The sequence below is a fragment of the Lissotriton helveticus genome, chromosome 1_2 (genome assembly GCF_964261635.1).
Source record: "Lissotriton helveticus chromosome 1_2, aLisHel1.1, whole genome shotgun sequence".
Lineage (NCBI taxonomy): Eukaryota > Metazoa > Chordata > Amphibia > Caudata > Salamandridae > Lissotriton > Lissotriton helveticus.
In genome coordinates this window covers 440,969,582-440,997,013 of record NC_136058.1, presented here as the reverse complement: position 1 = coordinate 440,997,013, position 27,432 = coordinate 440,969,582, and the positions used below count along the sequence as shown (strand labels likewise).

At 46.3% G+C, this 27,432-nt stretch overlaps 1 long non-coding RNA gene across 1 annotated transcript in view; it reads right to left on the bottom strand.

The window, feature by feature from the left end:
- Window positions 1–210: 210 nt before the first annotated feature.
- The window catches only part of LOC144808015 (uncharacterized), a 99,815-nt gene continuing 72,593 nt past the window's right edge, over window positions 211–27,432 (bottom strand). Inside the window, exon 3 of the long non-coding RNA XR_013606569.1 lies at window positions 211–540. This is a non-coding gene — a long non-coding RNA (uncharacterized LOC144808015). The remainder of the gene's footprint in view (window positions 541–27,432) is intronic.

Sequence of the window (27,432 nt, the reverse complement as noted above, 5' to 3'; positions counted from 1 at the left end):
GCACTGCTTTTGTTCTCTCATCTTAAATAGGATGGCCCCTTCAAATAAATCTTGTTTCATCATGTTGAGGGGGTTGGTATTTCTAACAAAAGCTCCCACTTTCTGTGCAGGGATAAAATGTTGTTGCTTTTATTCTCTCTGCTGCATTCTATCAGTACCATCAGTTTGAAGCTATAACCAAAGTTATTCTCAGGTGCACTGTGTTCAGCTTTAATTACTTTGCATTATTGTATTCATCTCCAAATGTCTCCTTTGAGAGAAAATATTCTTACAAATAGTACGTGCACTGAGCTCTCATTTTACACGTGTTCCTTTCCCATTTCAGAGGCTGTTTAGTGCAAAGAGCTCAAACCTATTAATTATTTTGGGTATTTTCACTTAGGAGCTTTGTTAATGTTCAATGTAGAGTATTGAGTCAGGAAAACAATGTTTTAATTCAGTAGTTTTCAGTACTTGAGAATTTCCAATTGCTCATCACTCCTGGATTCGAGTCATTGTTTCCTAGTTCAAGCTCTGAGACTTCTTCACCTCTTCAGTCATCTGCAGAGTTAAAATCAGATTGTTAATGGACAGAAATTGGCACAGATGAATAACACTAATGAACTCATTTAACGCAAAAAGATAGAATTGTGAGAAGGGAGAATGACAACTATTTGATGTACTTTGTCTAAGAAGTAAAGGGCTTTGTGGTGCTATAGAGATCGGGAACTTGAAAAAACTGTCCACAAGCTTGATGAGAGCTAGCGTTTGAAGAGAAAAAAGTGCAGCCAGATTCAGAGATCCCTGGCCACTTTCTGTGTCAGGAAAAGTGAGTCCTTGCGTATGCCGGTGCTGAGTCTGGCCTTAGCTGCACTGCCTGCAGGTGAATGACAAGGTGTGTATGCAGAAGAGTGTCTGAACATGACAGCAGTGTGGGTGTGTAGGAAGCTGGCTCTGTATATACCATACCAAAGTGAGGTATAGTGTGCACAGAGTCCAGTGGAACCCCAAAGGTAGGCAGAGGTAAAGGGAGATAGCACTTTACTCTCTATTTGTGGTAGTGTGGGCAAGCAGTAAGGATTTATCAGAGGGTATTGTTAAGCATTTGTTGTACACAGTCAATCAGCAAATGATTGCACAAACTCAAAGACTGAAATCAGACCAATTTGCAAAATATTATTTAGTTATGTTTATTTCTTAGAACCAAGCAAGCCTGGCACAGGTAAGTGATTTATACTTTGCAGTAACAATAGGGTTTGGTTTGCAGTTGTTTATATACTTTGGTTTGGTTACAGTAGAATTACTGGAAACGCAATACCTTAAAATATTGTACACATACTTTATAATGACTTTTCAATATGATGTCATGTAGATGACTTTGCAGATTACTTTTCTTACACAGTGTAGTATACCTGGATACTGGACTGGGACATTTTCTGTAAATAGGTAAATGTGTTTTGGTTATTTGTACACAGTTATATAGGATTTTATAGATTTTCCAACTCAACACCTAGAAACTTTTTCATAGGAAAGAGTCAATGTTATCCGATGGGAGGAAATAGAGTTATTGGTTAACAGGTAAGTACTTTATTGTGAGAGTTGGTTTTCTTGGGTTAGACTCAGGGGTCTTCCGGGGTCGAGGATGCACTCTCAAAGCACTCTCAGCGACACTAGGGCTACCGGGTACAGAGTGCTGTGGCCCAATGTTATCCAATGGGGGATAGGGGACCTACGGTTGGTAGTTGCTCACGAGCAGGCCACAAGTTTGTGGGAGCAAAGCTCCTGGACCTCAGCTCAGGGCAAATGGGGGTTCAAGTTAGCACCGAAGGAACACTCTCAACGGTACTAGGGTGGACGGGTGCACGGTGATGGTTTGTCATCTGGTGCCCTGTTACTTTCAATGGGTTTCTCCAGTTTGCAAACACATTGCAGCTCAGGGACGAAGGTCTTCTGGGAGTGACCACCACTTGGAGAGGACCACCACCTGCACCAACCGCCTGCTCACCTGGACCAACATCAACGACACCATCAAGTTTATCAACACCGTCCACTCCGGATCCCCGGAAGATCCCTGCCCACACTACATCTTCAACAAAGCCAGCAGCACCATCGCACCCCATCTCCGGAAAACCATCAACATCTCCTTCGAGACAGTGACCTTCCCGGAGAGCTGGAAGCACGCAGAGATCAACACCTTACTCAAGAAACCCAAGGCGGACCCCAAGAACTTCCAACCCATCTCCCTGCTCCCGTTTCTGGCAAAAGTCATCGAAAAGGCTGTCAACAAACAACTAACCAGCTTCCTCGAAGAGAACAGCTTCCTGGACCCATCCCAGTCGGGGTTCCACAGCAACCACAGCACCGAAACTGCCCTCATCGCCACCACCGATTACATCAGGACCCTGCTTGACAAGGTAGAAACTGCGACCCTCATCCTCCTGGACCTGTCAGCCGCCTTCAACACGGTCTGCCATCGCACAGTACGAACACACCTCTACGACGCCGGAATCCAAGATGTGGCCCTGGACTGGATCTTCTCCTTCCTCTAAGGCAGAACACCGAGCGTCCGCCTCCCCCCTTCCGCTCCAAAGCCACCGGGATCATCTGCAGCGTACCCCAAGGCTCATCCCTCAGCCCAACTCTGTTCAACGTCTACATGGCACCGCTCGCCCAAGTCGCACAACCTCAACATCATCTCCTACGCCGACTACACCCAGCTGATCCTCTCCCTCGCCAAGGACCCTCACACCGCCAAAACCAACCTTCATGAAGGAATGAAGGCTGTCGCCGACTGGATGAGGAACAGCCGACTGAAGCTGAACTCTGACAAGATGGAGGTCCTCATCCTCCGATCCACCCCCTCAGCCTGGGACAACTCCTGGTGGCCAACTGCACTAGGAACACCCCCAACACCCACCGACCACGCATGCAACATAGGGGTCATCCTCGACTCTACCCTCTCCATGACGAAGCAGGTCAACGCTGTCTCCTCCTCCTGCTTCAACAACCTCCGCATGCTTAGAAGGATCATTAAGTGGATCCCCACCGAAGCTAGAAGGACGGTCACTCAGGCCCTCGTCAGCAGTAGACTAGACTACGGAAATGCACTCCAACGTATCCAGAACGCCTGCACACGCCTGATCCTCGACATCCCTCACCGCAGCCACATGAAACCCCACCTGAGAGAACTGCACTGGATTCCTGTCAACAAGAGGATAACCTTCAAACTCCTCACCCATACACACAAGGCACTCCACAACACCGGACCAGTGTACCTCAACAGCCGACTCAGCCTCTACACCCACACCCGCCAGCTCCGTTCCGCAGGCCGCGCACTCGCCACCACCCCCCGCATCCGAAGAGTGACCGCCGGCGGCAGATCATTCTCCCACCTTGCCAAGACATGGAACTCCCTCCCCATACGCCTACGGCAGACCGGAGACCTTCTGACCTTCAGGAGACTTCTCAAGACCTGGCTCTTCGAACAGTAGCAGCTCCCCGCCCCCACAGCGCCTCGAGACCCTCACGGGTTTGTAGTGCGCTTTACAAATGCTATGATTGATTGATTGATTAAGTTGGGATACTGGGGGTTGGTTAGACATCGTTGGTTGGGCCACCCAAGGCTGCGGGCTGTTGGGTGCAGGGGTGTATTTTAGGGTCGGATCTTCTTACCAGCTCCTGGTCATGGTTAGGGGGGCCCCTCCAGATTGAGGCTGCAGGTGTCGGCTGGAGGCTTGAAGCAGGTCAGGGATCACTGGATCTCAGGTCAGGATCGCCAGGGAGACCTTCACGTGGTGTTCGGCCACTCAAACTGGGGCCGTGGGCATCGGGTGCAGAGTTGCGGATTCTGCCAGAGCTGGAGTCTGTTGGTGAACAACTCTGGTGTTCAAGGGAGACAAAGTCTTTTTCTGGGATGGCAGGGCAGGTCCTCAGGGTTCTTGAGGTTCCTGGATGCAGGACACACCGGGGTTTTGCTTCTGAAGGTTCGAGGTGGGGATAGGCCGGTAGGGCTAGGGCCAAGTCAGTAGGCGTCCTCTTCTTAGCTTCAGAACGGCTGTTCGGTCCTTCTCCTTCTTTTCTTGTTGGTCATTGCTTGTCTGAGGAGGCAAGGTTCAGGATACCACTAATTACTACATTTAGGGGTGTTACAGGTACGTAAAAGGTTGGGACCAATAGGTATTTTCCTTTGGGGGTACATCCCCTATTATGCCACCATCCAGTGGGAGGGGGGCATATGCCACACTGTGGTTGGCCACTGTCCCCCCATCTGCAAGATGGTGGGGACTGTGAGTTGTGCTTTACCTTGCCTCCCCCACCTGAGGGGTGGGGTTGGCAAAGGTGGGCACACCTCCCTTCCTCACTTGATTTTCCTGTCGGTTCTCCCACCCAAAGTGGGGCTCAGACCGGTGGGGACCAGTTGCTGAGAGCAGCAAAAGGCCTGGGGGAGCTCACAGAGGCGACAAGCCTTTGAAGCTTCTCCTTTGTGTACCTTGCCCGTCCGGGGGAGGCGGCTTGGCACCTCGTCCCAGGATGTGCATTGTTTCAGGCCCCCGAGAGCAGCAGGCTCTGGATCCAGGGGTCCAGAAACATGTCTGGTGGTGGCAGCTGGGGAGCAGCCACTCAGCCTGGACACTAGTGGTAGGTCATTTTTCAAATGCCCGTAGTGTGCATTTTTCAATAATTCCCACACTGGCATCAGTGTGGGTTTAATATGCTAAGAAGCTTGATGCCACACTTCTCAGTTTTCAGTGTAGCCATTATGGTGCTGGGGAGTTCATAATGACAAACTCCCAGCACCATATACTCTTAATGGCATTACTGCACTTACAATGTCTCAGAATTGGCTTAGACACAGTAGGGGTACAGGGCTCATGGACCTGTGCCCTCACCACTGGTATAGGGCACCCAGCTAGAGGGGTGGCTGATCATTGCCAGGGCAGTGGGTTGTAGGCATGGCACACAGGGATGTGTGCCATGTCGACTGTTCACTTTGTTCTGCACCAAAACATGCAGCCTGCTTAGGCAGTGTGTGTGTGTGTGTGTGTGTAAAGGTACAGGTCCTGTAAGGGTGGCAGAATAAGTGCTGCAGCCCTTAGAGGCCTTCCCTGGCCACAGTGCCCATGGTACCTGTGGTACCATTTACCAGGGGCTGACCTTGGCCAGAGAGTGCCAATTGGATTTGGTCTTCAGTGCAGTTTTAGGGAAAGACATGGGCCCTGGGTATCTGATTGGCAGGAGCCCAGGGCACACTCAGTCAAAGTACATCAGCAATTCAGCAAAAAGTGGGGACAACCCTGCAGAAAGAGGGCACTTTCTCACAGAGTGCTCTAGACATGTTGACTTACTTGTGAGAGTGGCAGTGAGAGAGAGTGCAAGCACTTCTGTGGGGTTTCAGTCTTTTTTGAGCGGACAGGGAGCGGTGATGAAATATTTCCTCTTGGAAGGTCCAAGCAAGGGATGTGATGGCCAGGATATAAGAGAACAATTGGGAGAATCCAGCCTGACATACTGTTCCTAACCGAAACCTGGTTTTGTGAGTCTTCCCTGCCTTCCCTTTTTGCTGTCCTTCCCCCCTCTTACGTAGCCCTCCGGGCTGACCGCCCGGCGAGCAAGACAGGGGGTGGCGTGGCGCTCATTGCCCGTTCTGACTTCAACTTCCAACTTCTCCCTTCCCCTCCCATTGTCCCCACTGAGCATCTTGTGGTTCGTTCATCCATTTTCTCACCTCCGCTCACCTGTATGCTAATGTACCGCCCGCCTCAGTTTCCCCCCCTGTTTATACAAGCCTTTCAAGACCTTCTGGCCACGCTGGCGGTCAATTACGCCTCAGTCCTAGTGCTAGGCGACTTTAATTATTGGCCCATGGACCCCCTCGAATGCACTTCCTCCAAACAATTCACAGTCACTCCAATCTTTGAATTTTGTTCCCCACATCCAAGTTCCGACACATACTCACGGACACGTGCTAGACCAAGTATGGTCCCTTAACAGCTCTGTCTCGTCCGTGTCTGTGTCCCCATGCCCATGGTCTGACCACGCACTTATCTCTTTTTCCCTCCACCTTAACCCTGTAACCAAGGTCCCGCTCGCAAAAAACACCTGGGCGCAGAACTGGAACCATGTTGACCTCCCTTTGTTATCCTCTTCTCTCCTTAATTCCTCACCCAACCTGGCGGGCCTATCCTCTTCACTGCAAGCCACCGCTATTGACTCCTGGCTTGCTGGAGGCTGCAACCCAGTAGCCCCCCTACGTAGGATCTCAACCAGAAGACCTAAGCAGTCAAACCGGTGGTTCAGTGAAGACTTGAAGGATAAAAAGCTGACCCTCCGGCGACCTGAGAGGCAATGGAGAAGGGACTACTGCCCCTCATTGAAAACCCATTATCTTACACTATTAAGTGACTATAAAAAAGCTATTATCGAAGCCAAAACCACCTACTTTTCAGCTAAAATTCTGGTGGCAGAGAATAAATCTAGGGAGATTTTTACAATTGTTCATGATTTAGCTTTTTCTGAGAGGGCTACACCCAAGCCCCTTCCCACCCAGTCCTTATGTGATTCACTGAATTATTATTTCCTGGATAAAATTATTAAAATCAAGACCAATATCCCCCCCCCCCTCCTACTTATGTTGCACCTCTCCCTCCCACTGTTCAGTGCTGTCTCTCTTCAATCCCCCCTCTCACTGAAGAAGTATTCTTGGAAATACTTCCTAAGGTAAAGTCAGGTTCTCCGGCAGACATTTGTCCGGCCCGCATTCTTCAACAGATTTACTCTGTTTGCACTCAGCCCCCGATCACTCTTCTCAATAGTTCCCTTGCGCAGGGGGTTGTGATTTCAGCTTTCAAAACTGCCACAATAGTGCCTATCCTAAAGAAGCCTGGAGCAGATCCGTCCGCCCCAGTCAACTATCGCCCCATTTCCCTGCTGCCCTTTTTGGCCAAGGTGCTTGAGCGCCATGTTACATCGGCACTCAGTGCCCACGTAGAAGCAACTGGGGGCCTGGCGTCTCGTCAGGCGGGTTTTCGACCTAGGCACTCTACTGAGTCTGTCGTGGTGTCGGTCCTGGATAACCTCAGGGAGGGCTTGGACCAAAACAAACACCAGGCCCTGGTGCTCCTCGATCTATTTGCTGCTTTTGATACGGTAGACCACTCCATATTGCTTTCACGTATCAGAGCGGCGGGAATCGGGGGCTCAGCCCTGGTCTGGCTGTCGTCCTTCCTGAGGGACCGCACCCAGGCTGTCCGGCTAGGGGATTTCACGGCAATTCCACTCAATATCACTTGTGGTGTCCCTCAAGGCGCTTCTCTTTCCCCTCTTTTGTTTAATCTCTACATCTATCCTCTAATCTTTGCTCTTCAGCAGATGGAGGTCACCGTATACAATTATGCGGATGACCTCCAGCTCATCTTTAACCTTTCTTCTTTGTCCCATTCTCTCTCTAATTTTCAGTCTATTATGATTTTTATCAGGGACTGGATGAGCCACAACCACTTGAAACTGAACCCTGATAAAACCGAGTTGGTTCTCACCGGTGGCTCTTCCTGTCCTGTGGTACTGAAAATCCCAACTCGTGTACCCATCCCAGTCCTAGGAATAAAACTTTGTCGTAATACGACGAATTTAGTGTCAAAAGACCGAGAATGGCGAGTACAGTATGTACGAGCATTTTCGTCGCATTCAGGTGACGATTTCACCTCGAGATCATAATTTGTATCCTGAACCCTCGGCATCCATTTTGTATATAGCCGCCATTTTGTGTGTTGCCCTGTACATAGGCCTTAATCCAGCTGAATTCGATCCCATGAGGACACGTACCCCTTAATCGACTTTCCTATGACCTGTACAAGTAAAAACCATTGCCTCAGGCCAAACTAGTTAGGTCAGTTCCCCTCCCAGTGGCCGAACGAGATAACATCAAGGCTCAACAAACCATAAAACCATTTCAGCACGCACACCTGCCCTATCGCGCTCACATCTATCTCCACTCCTTTTCTTCACTTGCTTTATGATGGGGAGGTGCCCGTTTTTATTGGGGGTCCAGCGATATCTGATGAAATGTTAGGCCTTGCCGAAATGATTTACTGTGGGCAGCACGACGTGAAATATGTACATATCATCATGACTCTGTTTTGTCTTGTAAACCAATAACTGTAAATAACATACTACAATTCGAAGAATGTGTGCCCGAAGCAGGAAACTGAGTATAAGAAGAGAAGCCTGATTTTGTGAATTCGAGCAGTCTCCTGAGAACATACTCTCCGTGTGGTGTATTTCTAGGACACTTGTTACCTTGGTTGCAGCCAATAAATCGATCTTTGACTTCACTTAGAAGACTCTGAGTTTCTGTGGTCTGGATCAGGAAAGAACCCGAGGTCTCTGGGTGTGCCCTGGCACCGCTGGGTTACCGGTTCTGTGCCGGTTCTTAAAAACCCAGTACCTCAGTTGGCGCCCAACGTGGGGCGATTCCAGTGGTACCAGTCAGCCAGAGGATCGTGAGGAGCTTCGTGTGGAAATTCCGGAGGAAGGCCAGCCACTTCAGCGACCCCTGCATGTCGACGTGGTCCGAAGGTCTTTGCTGCGAGGTTCCCCGCTTCCCGACGGCTACAGAGGACTGCTGCCTTGGCTATCGCCCTGATTTGGACCCTTGAAGTTTGGTAGAGCGAAACACTAAGACGAGTCTTCTGAGTGACGTCATCGATATTTCAGTTAAGTATAAGTGGAGCGTCTCCCAGTCCTTAGGTGATTCTTGAGTTTGGGTATTTTTAAGGTTTGTGTTGGTACTTGCAAGCACCAAAACCAAAGGACTTGTGTATTCACAAGAACTGTCGTAATCGATAATCCTTCGAAGTTTGGAACTAGACTAGTGAGCGAACATGCCTGGTCTTAGACTTAGAAACTTGTTTTGTATTGGTAATAATAGGGACTCCCGATTGGAGGACTCGGGTCCAGTTCCTCCGGTTGGAACTCCTACATATGAGTTATATGTTAAGCACGGAGTAGGTCCCATCGCATATAATGAGGTGTGGATTAAATACACCAAAAACGACGGTGTTCTAAAATGGCCCCAATACGGTAGTTTTGACGCAGAAATTCTAGATAATCTTGAGGTCAAACTGTTCAAAAAGAAAGCCCGGCCGGCGATGTTTGACTCGTTCCGCCTATGGCGTAAAGAGGCCAAACAGAAGGAAATCAAATTAGAGAAGAAAAATAAGAGAGAAAGGGGTATTTCAGTAATGCAAGCCGCGATGAAATTTAAAGACAATGAAGAAGAACAAATAAGTGAGCAGTTGCACAGGCAACGTAAAATGGCAATAGATAAATGCTATCCTGTTTTACCGTCTCTTCAGCGAGAGACAGCAAAAGAGCGTGAAAAAGATCCATTAATGGCACATTTGCTAAAATCGCCACCACCCTATGCACAAAATGCCACAGCACCTCCGCAACCTTTAGTTGCACCTCTGGTAGCTGTTATGCCTGCTCCTTTACAGCACTCACCAGCTACTCTTCAGCTGGCTTCTGTCTCTCTGGTGCAGTCTCCTCAAGACTCACCGATCACATCTACTTCTCCTACTGTTCCTTCTACAACTTCGCCTAGCGCACCTTCTATTTCTCCCGATGCTCGTTCTACAAATGCCTCTGTTTCTGCTTTGCGTGACTCTGTTTTGTCGCCAGTTCTTCCTCCGCTTTCACCTTCCGTCTGGCATAAAATGGCCAGCATTGTTACTAACATTCCTTCACCACTTTTTCGGTCGCCTAAAACGACCCCTAATATAGAACGAAGACAGTCACAAAGCCAAATGCCTGATTATCAGGAGAGAGAGTCATTGAATAAGTTAGCACGGAAATGGGCTATGGATACCGTAAGATATGATGTAGAATCTGTCATGGAAGTGTTTCGTCAGTGGGATGCACCGACACAGAGATATGTTTTTGAGCAGATGTGTGTTTTTCTGTGTGAGGATTTGGAAGATAATGGCCAGGAGAGCAACCCGCAAGAGTTGTGTCGTGTACGGTTTAAGTTTGGGGACGGCATGATTGTAGGTCCCGATGTCGAAAAAGCAGTTGAGATATTGTTATCATACCGAAGTAAAGGAAGTAATTCTGGGTCATCATCTGAATCTGGTACATCTAGTAGGAAAAAGGCACGACAATACCCCATGAGAGAAGTTCCCCCACAATGGAGGGAGGGTGACTCAACCATTGTACCGCCTATTCCGCCACACTTTCAGCGTGTTTGGGTACATGTCTCATGGAAGCGAGCTGAAGTTTTAGCCCTCAAACAGACGTTACCTGATCCGCGTAAAAATCCTGCAGGGTATTACAAAGAGTTGTCACAGACTGCTGGGTCATGTATAATGAATTTAGCCGATATCGACATGTTATTTGGGAACGTTGTTCCGCAGCCTTTGCGGAATAAAATACGTCATACAGATCATGATCAGGAATTAGGTGATTCATGGGCTAACATTGCTATTGCAGACGCCCGACAAGTTGGTGGTGCCAAGCCTGAGCCTTTGATAGCAGAACTCCCCGGTAAAATAGTTGATTACATGAAAACGATAATGCCTGCGATACGTGTAAATTGGGACAAATTATCAGCATGTAAGCAAAAGAAAGACAAAACTGTCTCAGATTTCTTCACCAGGTTTGAAGAAACGTTTGTCGACCACAGCGGTCAGGATATGTCCACTGAAGGTGGCCAGCGATTATTTGTCGATAAATTCGTGCACAATTTGCTTCCAGAATTATGTAAAAAGATAAAGGATTCAGAAAGTTCTTGGGCTGTCTCGTCTTCGACACAGATATTGGCTACTGCCCAATATTACGAAAACAGAGACAAAGATGAGAAGGATAAAGCAGACAAGAAAACAAAAGAGTTAAAAACGAAGGTTTTATTACAGCAAGCTTATCCGCCACGTGGCGCTGGTAATGGCCAGAATCACGGTGGTCAGAACAACTATCAGAATAATTTTCAGCATCCTCAACAGTATCAGAGAAATTGGCAAAGAGCCGAGTATAATCAGCCACGCGTCACTGTAGGCCCCAACCAGTGTCAGGAAGAAGGTCATTTTAAGTATAATTGTCCTATCTTGTTACAACGTGCAAATGGCGTTTCACACGTAAGAGGTAGAGGTGTTCAGCAAGCACCTAGAGGTAGAGGACGTGGAAACGTCCCCCAAAATGCGCAGTCTCTTCCACCACAGAATTCTATGAATAAATTCGATCAGCAGAATAACGCATCAAGCAGGACAGCTCAGTACTATACTGATGATTACTATACAGAAAGCGAACAATGGAGCAATAATGATTGCTAGGACAGCCTTGGACAAAGAGAGGGAGTTGTTTCAGTTCCAGTAGATCAGAGTGGACCATACGTTGAGGTGATTACATCAGGTGTGTCAGAACCTTTTCTCTTGGATACTGGTGCTACAAAGAGTTCTATTATGCACTCTAAACTCCCTGGCGCACCTTTGTCTGGCGAAATGAATATTTCTGTAGGTTTCTCTGGCGCCCCGGTTAGAAATCCGATTTCTGACCCTTTGTCTCTTTCTGTTTGTCCTTGTGAATTTGAAGCACCCCTTATTATGACAACAGGTTGTGGTGAAAACTTGTTAGGATTGGACTTGCTAAAAAGATTGTATGCGACTTTGTATTGTTCTCCTTCAGGAGTAGAACTTACTTTAGGTAAGAAAGTGGTTTCTCCCATGTACCTGTCAAGGGATAAGCTTCCAGCAGAATTGTCATTTTTACCCGATATCCTTTGGGCCACCGGTCCTAATGATGTGGGTCTTTTAGAAATTCCACCATATGTTGTAACATTAAAAGCCAATGTTAAAATGCCACGAATTCCCCAATACCGAATTTCTAGAGAGGGTGAGAAAGCCTTGCTAGCGATCATTTACGAGCTAATTGCAAAGGACGTGATTGAGGAAACAAGAGGAAATGTTTGCAACAGTCCAGTTCTGCCTGTTTTAAAACAAACTGACCCTTCCAAGCCACCTGTGTACAGACTAGTGATCGACCTTAGAGAAGTGAATAAAATAGTTGTGCCACAATTTCCAGTTGTCCCCGACATTACCACATTATTGACTATGATCCCAGCTTCTGCCTCTTGGTTCTCGGTGATTGACCTGAAGAATGCTTTCTTCAGCATCCCAATTGCTGAGGAGAGCAGGGATATTTTTTCCTTCACTTTAGGAGGTCGCAGTTTCCGCTTCAAACGCGCTCCTCAAGGCTACTGTGAAAGTCCGTCAATATACAGCCAAGCTCTGAAAACACAGCTTGATACGATTGTTTTACCTAAAGGTGCCGCTCTTGTACAGTATGTGGACGATTTACTCATTGCTGCAGACAATGCGGAAATTTGTAAAAACGCCACACTGTCACTATTGAATCATTTGTGTGATTTACATCACAAGGTGTCACTTTCCAAGCTCCAATATTGCCGACAAGAAGTGACCTACTTAGGTCACCTCTTATCGAAGGAGGGAAGGAAACTGACCCCAGAAAGAATTCAGGCAATAGCGAAATTGAATATACCTACAACACAGAGAGAAGTGCGTGCTTTCTTGGGCATTACCTCGTACTGTAGACAGTGGATTCCAAATTTCTCGTTGTTAGCCAAACCTTTGGTAGCATTGACATACAAAAATACGCCCAATCCTGTACCTTGGTCTGAAGAGTGCCAGAATAGTTTTCTCGAACTACGCGCAGCATTGTGTTCGGCTCCTGTGTTGGGTACCCCCGACTACAGTAAGGCTTTCACACTGTATGTCCATGAGAAGGACGGTTGTGCATTATCTGTTTTGACTCAGTTGTTTGGAGGTAGACAGCGTCCATGCGCTTACTTTTCGTCGACTTTGGATCTGGTAGCCAAAGCATTGCCAAGCTGTCTAAGAGCCACAGCAGCAGCAGCTGTTTCTATTCGACAGTCTGCTGGTCTGGTAATGAATAATACACTAGTCGTGATGGTTCCACATGCAGTAGAGACGTTACTAAATAGAACTAGGACACAGCACCTAACTAGTGCTCGGTTGTCTAGTTATGAATTGACCTTACTAGCAAGTCATGTGCGCATAAAATGGTGCAGTAGCTTGAACCTAGCTACATTGTTACCAATCGCAGAAGGACCAGATGTGTCAGGACAGCACGATTGTTTCCTTAGAACAGAGGAAGAGACAAAAGGAAGAATAGACTTGTCCGACACTCCTCTTACCGAATGTGATGGTACATTATGGGTAGATGGTTCATGTTTCAAGCTCCCGAATGGTGACACGACTGCAGCATACGCTGTCACAACATTACACACAGTTGTTGAAACTGCACGTGTGCCACATGGTTCAGCGCAAGCGGCTGAACTCGTTGCACTCACGAGAGCATGTGTGTTGTCTAAAGGAATGAAAGTGACTATCTATACTGACAGTCAATATGCGTTTGGTGTGGTCCACAGTTTTGGACGATTGTGGAGAGAACGAGTGTTCCTGACTTCGCATGGAGCAAAGATTCAGCATGGTCAGTTGGTGAATGAGCTTCTTGAATCACTGACCCTGCCCCTACAAATGGCGATCGTGAAATGTAGTGCTCACAAGAGGGTGACTGATGATGTTGGTCGTGGAAATGCATTTGCTGATGAAACCGCGAAAGAGACGGCGAGGAATGTAATGAGCCGAATGTATGTAGCAGGCCCTGCAAGAGGAACTGGTGATGTTGGAATATGTGAAGACACCATAGAGAGTGTGAAGTCCATTCAAGCCGAGGCCACAGAGAACGAATTGAGCACATGGAGGGAAAGTACGGGTAGAATGGATTCAAATGGGTGTTGGATTGAATTATCAGAACACCAGAGATGGTTGTTACCCGATGCATACGTTCTTGCAGTAGTTACAATGGCTCATGGAATGGCTCATATCGGCGTGAAAGGGATTTGCAAGTTGTTGGCCCCAGTGTGGAAGAATTCAAGGATTCCCAAGTGTGCAGAGAATGTTGTCAAAAATTGCATGGTTTGTTTGAAACACAACCCAGGTAGGGGAACCCCAACTCCAGCTGGTCACTTTGCGCCTCCTACGTATCCGTTCGAGGTTTTGCAGATAGATTTCATCCACATGGAGAGATGCAACAATTTAAAATACGTGCTAGTTGTTGTTTGTGCTTTCTCAAAATGGGTAGAAGCCTATCCCCTCAAAGACAATACTGCCCTGTCCACAGCCAAAGCCCTGGTGAAAGAGTACTTCCCGAGGTTCGGAATGCCTAGAGTGGTCTGGTCTGATAATGGAAGTGAATTTGTGGGTCGTGTGATGAAGAGAGTGTGTGAAGGGTTAGGTATTAGACAGAAGTTCCACGCTGCAAATCATCCCCAATCAGCTGGACTAGTAGAATGCTACAATGGCACGTTAAAACTTAAACTGGCCAAAATCCAAGTGAGCACAGGTCTTAAATGGCCTGACGCTCTACCCTTAGCACTCCTGTCCACTAGAATGACTGTGCATTCACGAGTGAAACTTAGCCCTTATGAGATAGTCTTTGGCAGGCCAGCCAATATATGGGGAGTGCCTAGACCCACGAAATTTAGCGAACTGGAACACCCTGTTTTGCTCGATTACCTGTATGAATTGACAGCTAAATTGCGTGTTTTGCATCAACAGGTCCACAACACTCTGCCTCCGGTTTCTGACCCTCCAGGCCACGACATTGACCCTGGTTCGTGGATCCTTGTGAAGAATTTTCAAAGGACGAAGAACGACCAGCCCAGGTGGACCGGGCCTCACCTCGTCCTTCTCTCTACAAGATCTGCAGTTCGGGTGGAGGGAAAAACCAACTGGGTCCACGGGATCCATTGCAGAAAGATACCTTTCCCCCTGCCTACTGACCAATGGGTCAAGACAGGTATCACTGATCCAGAACGTGATACTGATCCAAATACCGTACCTTTTAACGATTTGCATGGAAGTAACCCTGACTCTGAACCAGACAATGAGAACATTTCGCACAAGACTGTGCCACCGCCTGAACTGTTGAACACTGCAGAACCTGACCTTTTGTTTCAGGACCAGACTATACCTGGAACGCAACGTTACAATCTGAGACCGAGGAAAAATTAATAAGTAAAGTGATTTCTTTTGCAAATTCGAGACTAAAAGAATCCATGGACTAATAAAAGATTTTTTTTCCCCAAGTACTATTTTTGAAAGTGCAGCTCTCCCGTTTAGGAAACTTGCTTATTTTTGTTTTTCGAACCGCCATCCGGGTTCACGCTGCTAGGGCCGCGATTGGCTAAAGTCTTCGGAAAGGGCAGCTAACGACGTTAGGTCGGTAGTTCTGGTTGGTTCAAGGGAGTTGCCCTAGACTGACAGAAGCACTCCTTAGCAGAATCAACCTCCTCATCGCGGGCAGCACTTCTAGAGAGGATGGAGTTTCACGACGTGGAGAGACCTGCCAAACGAACTAACTTTAAGCACCGATTATGCGAAACAATGTCAAAGAAAAGTTTTATCATATTATGCATTTGTATGTTATTCAGTATGATGATATTTTTAATAAGTTACGTCATATTCTCTTTTCGTGCAACATTTACACCCACAGCATCGCCCATACCTCCCACTACTGTTTCCCCTCATTCTTTTCATCCCCTTCCTGACCACGAATCCAATAGAAGACTAGAGTTCATTAATAACTCCTTCATTCAGCTCCTGCACCAGCACCAGCTAGTAATAAACACAACAAACTGCTGGGTTTGTGGACTTATGCCTCACACTACGGATAAGGGGATCCCTTATCTAGTTCTACCCTTTAGTCACAATGGCTCTGTGTGGGCATACAGAACAATGTTCATATATGCACGTGAAAACCAACCCCTACGTTCTGTAAAAGATAACCTCAAGACTAGTGCCCTAATAAAAGGCATAATCGACATGAGTAGGGATATAACTCTTTATGTAAATCCTCCCAATGATGAGATACTTGCATATGTAGGTTGGAACGTGACTGGGTATGGAATTACTGTGAATGAGAAAAAGCAATCCACGAAGTCTTCCCCAATCTGATTGTACCCCATCAAGGTAATCTGTGTCTGCAAGGTATTGGCAGGAATCCCAGAGCTCAGTTAGGAAACAGTGTCTGTACAGAAACATATGTTTTTGGGTCACAAACTTCCCCCGCGTTTTAGCTGCTAAGGGTACTTATTTCATCTGTCATGATAGAGCCTACACATGGTTGCCCCCTGACTTTTCGGGCTCATGTTTTGTGTCATTTCTGTTGCCTCCCACCTACACAGCAGCGGCAGACTACCACCGGACAAGGATAGTTAGAGGTGTCTTGAGTAAAGAGGACACCACAGGTCAAGAATTTGGAGACTTTTCTAAGGGTTTTCTGCCGTTCTGGGGACCCATGGTAAATAGCAAGAATATAAGGCAATTGACAAGGGTAGTCGAGTCCACCGTGACTGAAACTGCCGGTGCCCTTAGTAACCTAACTGCTGAGCTCCAGTCGGATCGTCTTATGACCCTTCAGAACAGGGTCGCTCTAGATGTCATACTGGCAGACCGAGGTGGTGTATGCAGATTAATCCAATCCAGCTGTTGCATTTTTATCCCAGATAACGCTCCGACAGTGTATCAGGCCATCTCCAAACTACATCAGATTTCCGAATCTATTCATGTGGATAAAGGAGATTGGTCCCTAATGGGGTGGTTCTGGGATCTGATATCTGGCTGGGGTTGGAAAATTCTAATGGTCATTGGGATAATCTTAGCCATCCTTTTCCTGTTCTGTCTGTGCATACAGTGCGCTCCTGCAATATGTAGCCTCTGTGTTACATCATGTGTAAGGAAGCCTGTGTCAAGAGATGAACTAAGTACTAGGATGATGTTACAGCAACATCTCAATGACTTTAAGAATATAGATCTGGACTCAGACTAACATGAGGATAGATTAATTGCCTATGTAAGGGCAAAAGGAGGGTTTGTGGTACTGAAAATCCGAACTCGTGTACCCATCCCAGTCCTAGGAATAAAACTTTGTCGTAATACGACGAATTTAGTGTCAAAAGACCGAGAATGGCGAGTACAGTATGTACGAGCATTTTCGTCGCATTCAGGTGACGATTTCACCTCAAGATCATCATTTGTATCCTGAACCCTCGGCATCCATTTTGTATATAGCCGCCATTTTGTGTGTTGCCCTGTACATAGGCCTTAATCCAGCTGAATTCGATCCCATGAGGACACGTACACCTTAATCGACTTTCCTATGACCTGTAGAAGTAAAAACCATTGCCTCAGGCCAAACTAGTTAGGTCAGTTCCCCTCCCAGTGGCCGAACGAGATAACATCAAGGCTCAATAAACCATAAAACCATTTCAGCGCGCACACCTGCCCTATCTCGCTCACATCTATCTCCACTCCTTTTCTTCACTTGCTTTATGATGGGGAGGTGCCCGTTTTTATTGGGGGTCTAGCGATATCTGATGAAATGTTAGGCCTTGCCGAAATGATTTACTGTGGGCAGCACGACGTGAAATATGTACATATCATCATGACTCTGTTTTGTCTTGTAAACCAATAACTGTAAATAACATACTACAATTCGAAGAATGTGTGCCCGAAGCAGGAAACTGAGTATAAGAAGAGAAGCCTGATTTTGTGAATTCGAGCAGTCTCCTGAGAACATACTCCCCGTGTGGTGTATTTCTAGGACACTTGTTACCTTGGTTGCAGCCAATAAATCGATCGTTGACTTCACTTAGAAGACTCTGAGTTTCTGTGGTCTGGATCAGGAAAGAACCCGTGGTCTCTGGGTGTGCCCTGGCACCGCTGGGTTACCGGTTCTGTGCCGGTTCTTAAAAACCCAGTACCTCAGTCCCTGGAACTCTCTATTCTGGCCCTCTTCCTTAGGTCTCCCTCCCACCCCCTCTCCTACAGTCAAGACTTTAGGTATTAAAATGAATAACCATCTTACCCTACACTCACAAATTAGTTCTGTCGTCTCTTCCTGTTTTCTCACTCTTCGTACTATCCGCACTGTTTCCCGATTCTTTTCCCCCCTGGCACTTAAACTGATCATGTCTGCCTTAGTGATCTCCCGGCTGGACTATGCCAATGCCCTGTATAACGCATTCCAGACTACAGTTTAAGAAAGCTCCAACTGGTGCAAAATCAGGCGGCCCGGCTAGTGTATGGCCTCTCCCGCTCCCACCACTCCACTCCGTTATTGAAGGCGCTCCCCTGGCTGCCTGTCAGGGAGCGTTCCCTCTTTAAAACTGGTTGCATGGTTTTCCAGGCCCGCCAGGGCTCAGCTCCTGCTTTTATTGTCTCCCTGATAAAGGAATACGTCCCTGCCAGAGAGCTTCGCTCATCCTCTCAATCCCATCCTGCAGGGTATTACAAAGAGTTGTCACAGACTGCTGGGTCATGTATAATGAATTTAGCCGATATCGACATGTTATTTGGGAACGTTGTTCCGCAGCCTTTGCGGAATAAAATACGTCATACAGATCATGATCAGGAATTAGGTGATTCATGGGCTAACATTGCTATTGCAGACGCCCGACAAGTTGGTGGTGCCAAGCCTGAGCCTTTGATAGCAGAACTCCCCGGTAAAATAGTTGATTACATGAAAACGATAATGCCTGCGATACGTGTAAATTGGGACAAATTATCAGCATGTAAGCAAAAGAAAGACAAAACTGTCTCAGATTTCTTCACCAGGTTTGAAGAAACGTTTGTCGACCACAGCGGTCAGGATATGTCCACTGAAGGTGGCCAGCGATTATTTGTCGATAAATTCGTGCACAATTTGCTTCCAGAATTATGTAAAAAGATAAAGGATTCAGAAAGTTCTTGGGCTGTCTCGTCTTCGACACAGATATTGGCTACTGCCCAATATTACGAAAACAGAGACAAAGATGAGAAGGATAAAGCAGACAAGAAAACAAAAGAGTTAAAAACGAAGGTTTTATTACAGCAAGCTTATCCGCCACGTGGCGCTGGTAATGGCCAGAATCACGGTGGTCAGAACAACTATCAGAATAATTTTCAGCATCCTCAACAGTATCAGAGAAATTGGCAAAGAGCCGAGTATAATCAGCCACGCGTCACTGTAGGCCCCAACCAGTGTCAGGAAGAAGGTCATTTTAAGTATAATTGTCCTATCTTGTTACAACGTGCAAATGGCGTTTCACACGTAAGAGGTAGAGGTGTTCAGCAAGCACCTAGAGGTAGAGGACGTGGAAACGTCCCCCAAAATGCGCAGTCTCTTCCACCACAGAATTCTATGAATAAATTCGATCAGCAGAATAACGCATCAAGCAGGACAGCTCAGTACTATACTGATGATTACTATACAGAAAGCGAACAATGGAGCAATAATGATTGCTAGGACAGCCTTGGACAAAGAGAGGGAGTTGTTTCAGTTCCAGTAGATCAGAGTGGACCATACGTTGAGGTGATTACATCAGGTGTGTCAGAACCTTTTCTCTTGGATACTGGTGCTACAAAGAGTTCTATTATGCACTCTAAACTCCCTGGCGCACCTTTGTCTGGCGAAATGAATATTTCTGTAGGTTTCTCTGGCGCCCCGGTTAGAAATCCGATTTCTGACCCTTTGTCTCTTTCTGTTTGTCCTTGTGAATTTGAAGCACCCCTTATTATGACAACAGGTTGTGGTGAAAACTTGTTAGGATTGGACTTGCTAAAAAGATTGTATGCGACTTTGTATTGTTCTCCTTCAGGAGTAGAACTTACTTTAGGTAAGAAAGTGGTTTCTCCCATGTACCTGTCAAGGGATAAGCTTCCAGCAGAATTGTCATTTTTACCCGATATCCTTTGGGCCACCGGTCCTAATGATGTGGGTCTTTTAGAAATTCCACCATATGTTGTAACATTAAAAGCCAATGTTAAAATGCCACGAATTCCCCAATACCGAATTTCTAGAGAGGGTGAGAAAGCCTTGCTAGCGATCATTTACGAGCTAATTGCAAAGGACGTGATTGAGGAAACAAGAGGAAATGTTTGCAACAGTCCAGTTCTGCCTGTTTTAAAACGAACTGACCCTTCCAAGCCACCTGTGTACAGACTAGTGATCGACCTTAGAGAAGTGAATAAAATAGTTGTGCCACAATTTCCAGTTGTCCCCGACATTACCACATTATTGACTATGATCCCAGCTTCTGCCTCTTGGTTCTCGGTGATTGACCTGAAGAATGCTTTCTTCAGCATCCCAATTGCTGAGGAGAGCAGGGATATTTTTTCCTTCACTTTAGGAGGTCGCAGTTTCCGCTTCAAACGCGCTCCTCAAGGCTACTGTGAAAGTCCGTCAATATACAGCCAAGCTCTGAAAACACAGCTTGATACGATTGTTTTACCTAAAGGTGCCGCTCTTGTACAGTATGTGGACGATTTACTCATTGCTGCAGACAATGCGGAAATTTGTAAAAACGCCACACTGTCACTATTGAATCATTTGTGTGATTTACATCACAAGGTGTCACTTTCCAAGCTCCAATATTGCCGACAAGAAGTGACCTACTTAGGTCACCTCTTATCGAAGGAGGGAAGGAAACTGACCCCAGAAAGAATTCAGGCAATAGCGAAATTGAATATACCTACAACACAGAGAGAAGTGCGTGCTTTCTTGGGCATTACCTCGTACTGTAGACAGTGGATTCCAAATTTCTCGTTGTTAGCCAAACCTTTGGTAGCATTGACATACAAAAATACGCCCAATCCTGTACCTTGGTCTGAAGAGTGCCAGAATAGTTTTCTCGAACTACGCGCAGCATTGTGTTCGGCTCCTGTGTTGGGTACCCCCGACTACAGTAAGGCTTTCACACTGTATGTCCATGAGAAGGACGGTTGTGCATTATCTGTTTTGACTCAGTTGTTTGGAGGTAGACAGCGTCCATGCGCTTACTTTTCGTCGACTTTGGATCTGGTAGCCAAAGCATTGCCAAGCTGTCTAAGAGCCACAGCAGCAGCAGCTGTTTCTATTCGACAGTCTGCTGGTCTGGTAATGAATAATACACTAGTCGTGATGGTTCCACATGCAGTAGAGACGTTACTAAATAGAACTAGGACACAGCACCTAACTAGTGCTCGGTTGTCTAGTTATGAATTGACCTTACTAGCAAGTCATGTGCGCATAAAATGGTGCAGTAGCTTGAACCTAGCTACATTGTTACCAATCGCAGAAGGACCAGATGTGTCAGGACAGCACGATTGTTTCCTTAGAACAGAGGAAGAGACAAAAGGAAGAATAGACTTGTCCGACACTCCTCTTACCGAATGTGATGGTACATTATGGGTAGATGGTTCATGTTTCAAGCTCCCGAATGGTGACACGACTGCAGCATACGCTGTCACAACATTACACACAGTTGTTGAAACTGCACGTGTGCCACATGGTTCAGCGCAAGCGGCTGAACTCGTTGCACTCACGAGAGCATGTGTGTTGTCTAAAGGAATGAAAGTGACTATCTATACTGACAGTCAATATGCGTTTGGTGTGGTCCACAGTTTTGGACGATTGTGGAGAGAACGAGTGTTCCTGACTTCGCATGGAGCAAAGATTCAGCATGGTCAGTTGGTGAATGAGCTTCTTGAATCACTGACCCTGCCCCTACAAATGGCGATCGTGAAATGTAGTGCTCACAAGAGGGTGACTGATGATGTTGGTCGTGGAAATGCATTTGCTGATGAAACCGCGAAAGAGACGGCGAGGAATGTAATGAGCCGAATGTATGTAGCAGGCCCTGCAAGAGGGACTGGTGATGTTGGAATATGTGAAGACACCATAGAGAGTGTGAAGTCCATTCAAGCCGAGGCCACAGAGAACGAATTGAGCACATGGAGGGAAAGTACGGGTAGAATGGATTCAAATGGGTGTTGGATTGAATTATCAGAACACCAGAGATGGTTGTTACCCGATGCATACGTTCTTGCAGTAGTTACAATGGCTCATGGAATGGCTCATATCGGCGTGAAAGGGATTTGCAAGTTGTTGGCCCCAGTGTGGAAGAATTCAAGGATTCCCAAGTGTGCAGAGAATGTTGTCAAAAATTGCATGGTTTGTTTGAAACACAACCCAGGTAGGGGAACCCCAACTCCAGCTGGTCACTTTGCGCCTCCTACGTATCCGTTCGAGGTTTTGCAGATAGATTTCATCCACATGGAGAGATGCAACAATTTAAAATACGTGCTAGTTGTTGTTTGTGCTTTCTCAAAATGGGTAGAAGCCTATCCCCTCAAAGACAATACTGCCCTGTCCACAGCCAAAGCCCTGGTGAAAGAGTACTTCCCGAGGTTCGGAATGCCTAGAGTGGTCTGGTCTGATAATGGAAGTGAATTTGTGGGTCGTGTGATGAAGAGAGTGTGTGAAGGGTTAGGTATTAGACAGAAGTTCCACGCTGCAAATCATCCCCAATCAGCTGGACTAGTAGAATGCTACAATGGCACGTTAAAACTTAAACTGGCCAAAATCCAAGTGAGCACAGGTCTTAAATGGCCTGACGCTCTACCCTTAGCACTCCTGTCCACTAGAATGACTGTGCATTCACGAGTGAAACTTAGCCCTTATGAGATAGTCTTTGGCAGGCCAGCCAATATATGGGGAGTGCCTAGACCCACGAAATTTTGCGAACTGGAACACCCTGTTTTGCTCGATTACCTGTATGAATTGACAGCTAAATTGCGTGTTTTGCATCAACAGGTCCACAACACTCTGCCTCCGGTTTCTGACACTCCAGGCCACGACATTGACCCTGGTTCGTGGATCCTTGTGAAGAATTTTCAAAGGACGAAGAACGACCAGCCCAGGTGGACCGGGCCTCACCTCGTCCTTCTCTCTACAAGATCTGCAGTTCGGGTGGAGGGAAAAACCAACTGGGTCCACGGGATCCATTGCAGAAAGATACCTTTCCCCCTGCCTACTGACCAATGGGTCAAGACAGGTATCACTGATCCAGAACGTGATACTGATCCAAATACCGTACCTTTTAACGATTTGCATGGAAGTAACCCTGACTCTGAACCAGACAATGAGAACATTTCGCACAAGACTGTGCCACCGCCTGAACTGTTGAACACTGCAGAACCTGACCTTTTGTTTCAGGACCAGACTATACCTGGAACGCAACGTTACAATCTGAGACCGAGGAAAAATTAATAAGTAAAGTGATTTCTTTTGCAAATTCGAGACTAAAAGAATCCATGGACTAATAAAAGATTTTTTTTCCCCAAGTACTATTTTTGAAAGTGCAGCTCTCCCGTTTAGGAAACTTGCTTATTTTTGTTTTTCGAACCGCCATCCGGGTTCACGCTGCTAGGGCCGCGATTGGCTAAAGTCTTCGGAAAGTGCAGCTAACGACGTTAGGTCGGTAGTTCTGGTTGGTTCAAGGGAGTTGCCCTAGACTGACAGAAGCACTCCTTAGCAGAATCAACCTCCTCATCGCGGGCAGCACTTCTAGAGAGGATGGAGTTTCACGACGTGGAGAGACCTGCCAAACGAACTAACTTTAAGCACCGATTATGCGAAACAATGTCAAAGAAAAGTTTTATCATATTATGCATTTGTATGTTATTCAGTATGATGATATTTTTAATAAGTTACGTCATATTCTCTTTTCGTGCAACATTTACACCCACGGCATCGCCCATACCTCCCACTACTGTTTCCCCTCATTCTTTTCATCCCCTTCCTGACCACGAATCCAATAGAAGACTAGAGTTCATTAATAACTCCTTCATTCAGCTCCTGCACCAGCACCAGCTAGTAATAAACACAACAAACTGCTGGGTTTGTGGACTTATGCCTCACACTACGGATAAGGGGATCCCTTATCTAGTTCTACCCTTTAGTCACAATGGCTCTGTGTGGGCATACAGAACAATGTTCATATATGCACGTGAAAACCAACCCCTACGTTCTGTAAAAGATAACCTCAAGACTAGTGCCCTAATAAAAGGCATAATCGACATGAGTAGGGATATAACTCTTTATGTAAATCCTCCCAATGATGAGATACTTGCATATGTAGGTTGGAACGTGACTGGGTATGGAATTACTGTGAATGAGAAAAAGCAAGCCACGAAGTCTTCCCCAATCTGATTGTACCCCATCAAGGTAATCTGTGTCTGCAAGGTATTGGCAGGAATCCCAGAGCTCAGTTAGGAAACAGTGTCTGTACAGAAACATATGTTTTTGGGTCACAAACTTCCCCCGCGTTTTAGCTGCTAAGGGTACTTATTTCATCTGTCATGATAGAGCCTACACATGGTTGCCCCCTGACTTTTCGGGCTCATGTTTTGTGTCATTTCTGTTGCCTGCCACCTACACAGCAGCGGCAGACTACCACCGGACAAGGATAGTTAGAGGTGTCTTGAGTAAAGAAGACACCACAGGTCAAGAATTTGGAGACTTTTCTAAGGGTTTTCTGCCGTTCTGGGGACCCATGGTAAATAGCAAGAATATAAGGCAATTGACAAGGGTAGTCGAGTCCACCGTGACTGAAACTGCCGGTGCCCTTAGTAACCTAACTGCTGAGCTCCAGTCGGATCGTCTTATGACCCTTCAGAACAGGGTCGCTCTAGATGTCATACTGGCAGACCGAGGTGGTGTATGCAGATTAATCCAATCCAGCTGTTGCATTTTTATCCCAGATAACGCTCCGACAGTGTATCAGGCCATCTCCAAACTACATCAGATTTCCGAATCTATTCATGTGGATAAAGGAGATTGGTCCCTAATGGGGTGGTTCTGGGATCTGATATCTGGCTGGGGTTGGAAAATTCTAATGGTCATTGGGATAATCTTAGCCATCCTTTTCCTGTTCTGTCTGTGCATACAGTGCGCTCCTGCAATATGTAGCCTCTGTGTTACATCATGTGTAAGGAAGCCTGTGTCAAGAGATGAACTAAGTACTAGGATGATGTTACAGCAACATCTCAATGACTTTAAGAATATAGATCTGGACTCAGACTAACATGAGGATAGATTAATTGCCTATGTAAGGGCAAAAGGAGGGTTTGTGGTACTGAAAATCCGAACTCGTGTACCCATCCCAGTCCTAGGAATAAAACTTTGTCGTAATACGACGAATTTAGTGTCAAAAGACCGAGAATGGCGAGTACAGTATGTACGAGCATTTTCGTCGCATTCAGGTGACGATTTCACCTCAAGATCATCATTTGTATCCTGAACCCTCGGCATCCATTTTGTATATAGCCGCCATTTTGTGTGTTGCCCTGTACATAGGCCTTAATCCAGCTGAATTCGATCCCATGAGGACACGTACACCTTAATCGACTTTCCTATGACCTGTAGAAGTAAAAACCATTGCCTCAGGCCAAACTAGTTAGGTCAGTTCCCCTCCCAGTGGCCGAACGAGATAACATCAAGGCTCAATAAACCATAAAACCATTTCAGCGCGCACACCTGCCCTATCTCGCTCACATCTATCTCCACTCCTTTTCTTCACTTGCTTTATGATGGGGAGGTGCCCGTTTTTATTGGGGGTCTAGCGATATCTGATGAAATGTTAGGCCTTGCCGAAATGATTTACTGTGGGCAGCACGACGTGAAATATGTACATATCATCATGACTCTGTTTTGTCTTGTAAACCAATAACTGTAAATAACATACTACAATTCGAAGAATGTGTGCCCGAAGCAGGAAACTGAGTATAAGAAGAGAAGCCTGATTTTGTGAATTCGAGCAGTCTCCTGAGAACATACTCCCCGTGTGGTGTATTTCTAGGACACTTGTTACCTTGGTTGCAGCCAATAAATCGATCGTTGACTTCACTTAGAAGACTCTGAGTTTCTGTGGTCTGGATCAGGAAAGAACCCGTGGTCTCTGGGTGTGCCCTGGCACCGCTGGGTTACCGGTTCTGTGCCGGTTCTTAAAAACCCAGTACCTCAGTCCCTGGAACTCTCTATTCTGGCCCTCTTCCTTAGGTCTCCCTCCCACCCCCTCTCCTACAGTCAAGACTTTAGGTATTAAAATGAATAACCATCTTACCCTACACTCACAAATTAGTTCTGTCGTCTCTTCCTGTTTTCTCACTCTTCGTACTATCCGCACTGTTTCCCGATTCTTTTCCCCCCTGGCACTTAAACTGATCATGTCTGCCTTAGTGATCTCCCGGCTGGACTATGCCAATGCCCTGTATAACGCATTCCAGACTACAGTTTAAGAAAGCTCCAACTGGTGCAAAATCAGGCGGCCCGGCTAGTGTATGGCCTCTCCCGCTCCCACCACTCCACTCCGTTATTGAAGGCGCTCCCCTGGCTGCCTGTCAGGGAGCGTTCCCTCTTTAAAACTGGTTGCATGGTTTTCCAGGCCCGCCAGGGCTCAGCTCCTGCTTTTATTGTCTCCCTGATAAAGGAATACGTCCCTGCCAGAGAGCTTCGCTCATCCTCTCAATCCCTTCTGCAGGTACCCCGTTACAAGCGGAAAAAATGGGGAGGGGCCAACTTTTCATTCTTGGCACCCACCTTTTGGAACTCCCTTCCCGACCATCTGCGGTCGGCTAAACACTACTCCCTTTTCCGTAAAGGCTTAAAAACCTTCTTGTTCAATCAGGCATTTTCGTAGCAACCTATCCTCTGTCCCTCTTCTGCTAACTTTGCCTCCACAGCGCCAAGAAACCGTCTAGGTGAACGCTGTGCTTTACAAGTATTTTAAATTCAAATTCAAATTCAATCAAGGATTGGAAGGTCTAGCACAAGCTAGGTCCAAGGAAATGGTGGATGAACTCTCTGGAGTCCCTTGGTGGATACATTGTCTGGGGCCCCCTGCTCCCCAAATTATCACCAGAAAGGGTGATGCAGGAGGCAGAGAAGAGTCAGTGGGAGACCGATCCCCAAGACCAAGGCACTCTCAGTGATGTATATGCAAATATAACATGCGCTGGTATACATTCAATGATTCAATGATAAATGATTGTTACATAGGGACGTTGTAGGTTGGAGTAACATGTCCATGTTTTGGCTTGAAAGAGTATATAGGTGAATTGGTATGTGAATATGAACATGTAGTATATCAATTTTGATTTCTTTTTAATATTTCAGACCTGATGAAGTCCGAATGGACAAAACGTGTTGGCTGGGCTGATCAAATTTATGTCTACAAAAAATATAAATAAATTAAGAAATTGCAACAAGACAACGCAACTCCTTGTTTTATAATCCCCTTTGAAGCGGAGTCATACCAAAAGGACGTAGCTCAAGGGATTTGGTTTGTCAAAATTCTGAAAATAGGAGAGATTTATTATTATGTGTATTTAGGTACTTGAATGAATCTCTAATCCTTAACGTTTAAGAATGATACAGTACCAAGATAAAAAGTGCTCCTGGTCAAGTTACAAAATTAAACACATGACAAACCTGTTAGATATTTGTTACAAAAAGATATTAGAAACAAGGTCAACAAAAGCAAGTTTAAAATAAAAGCTGTAG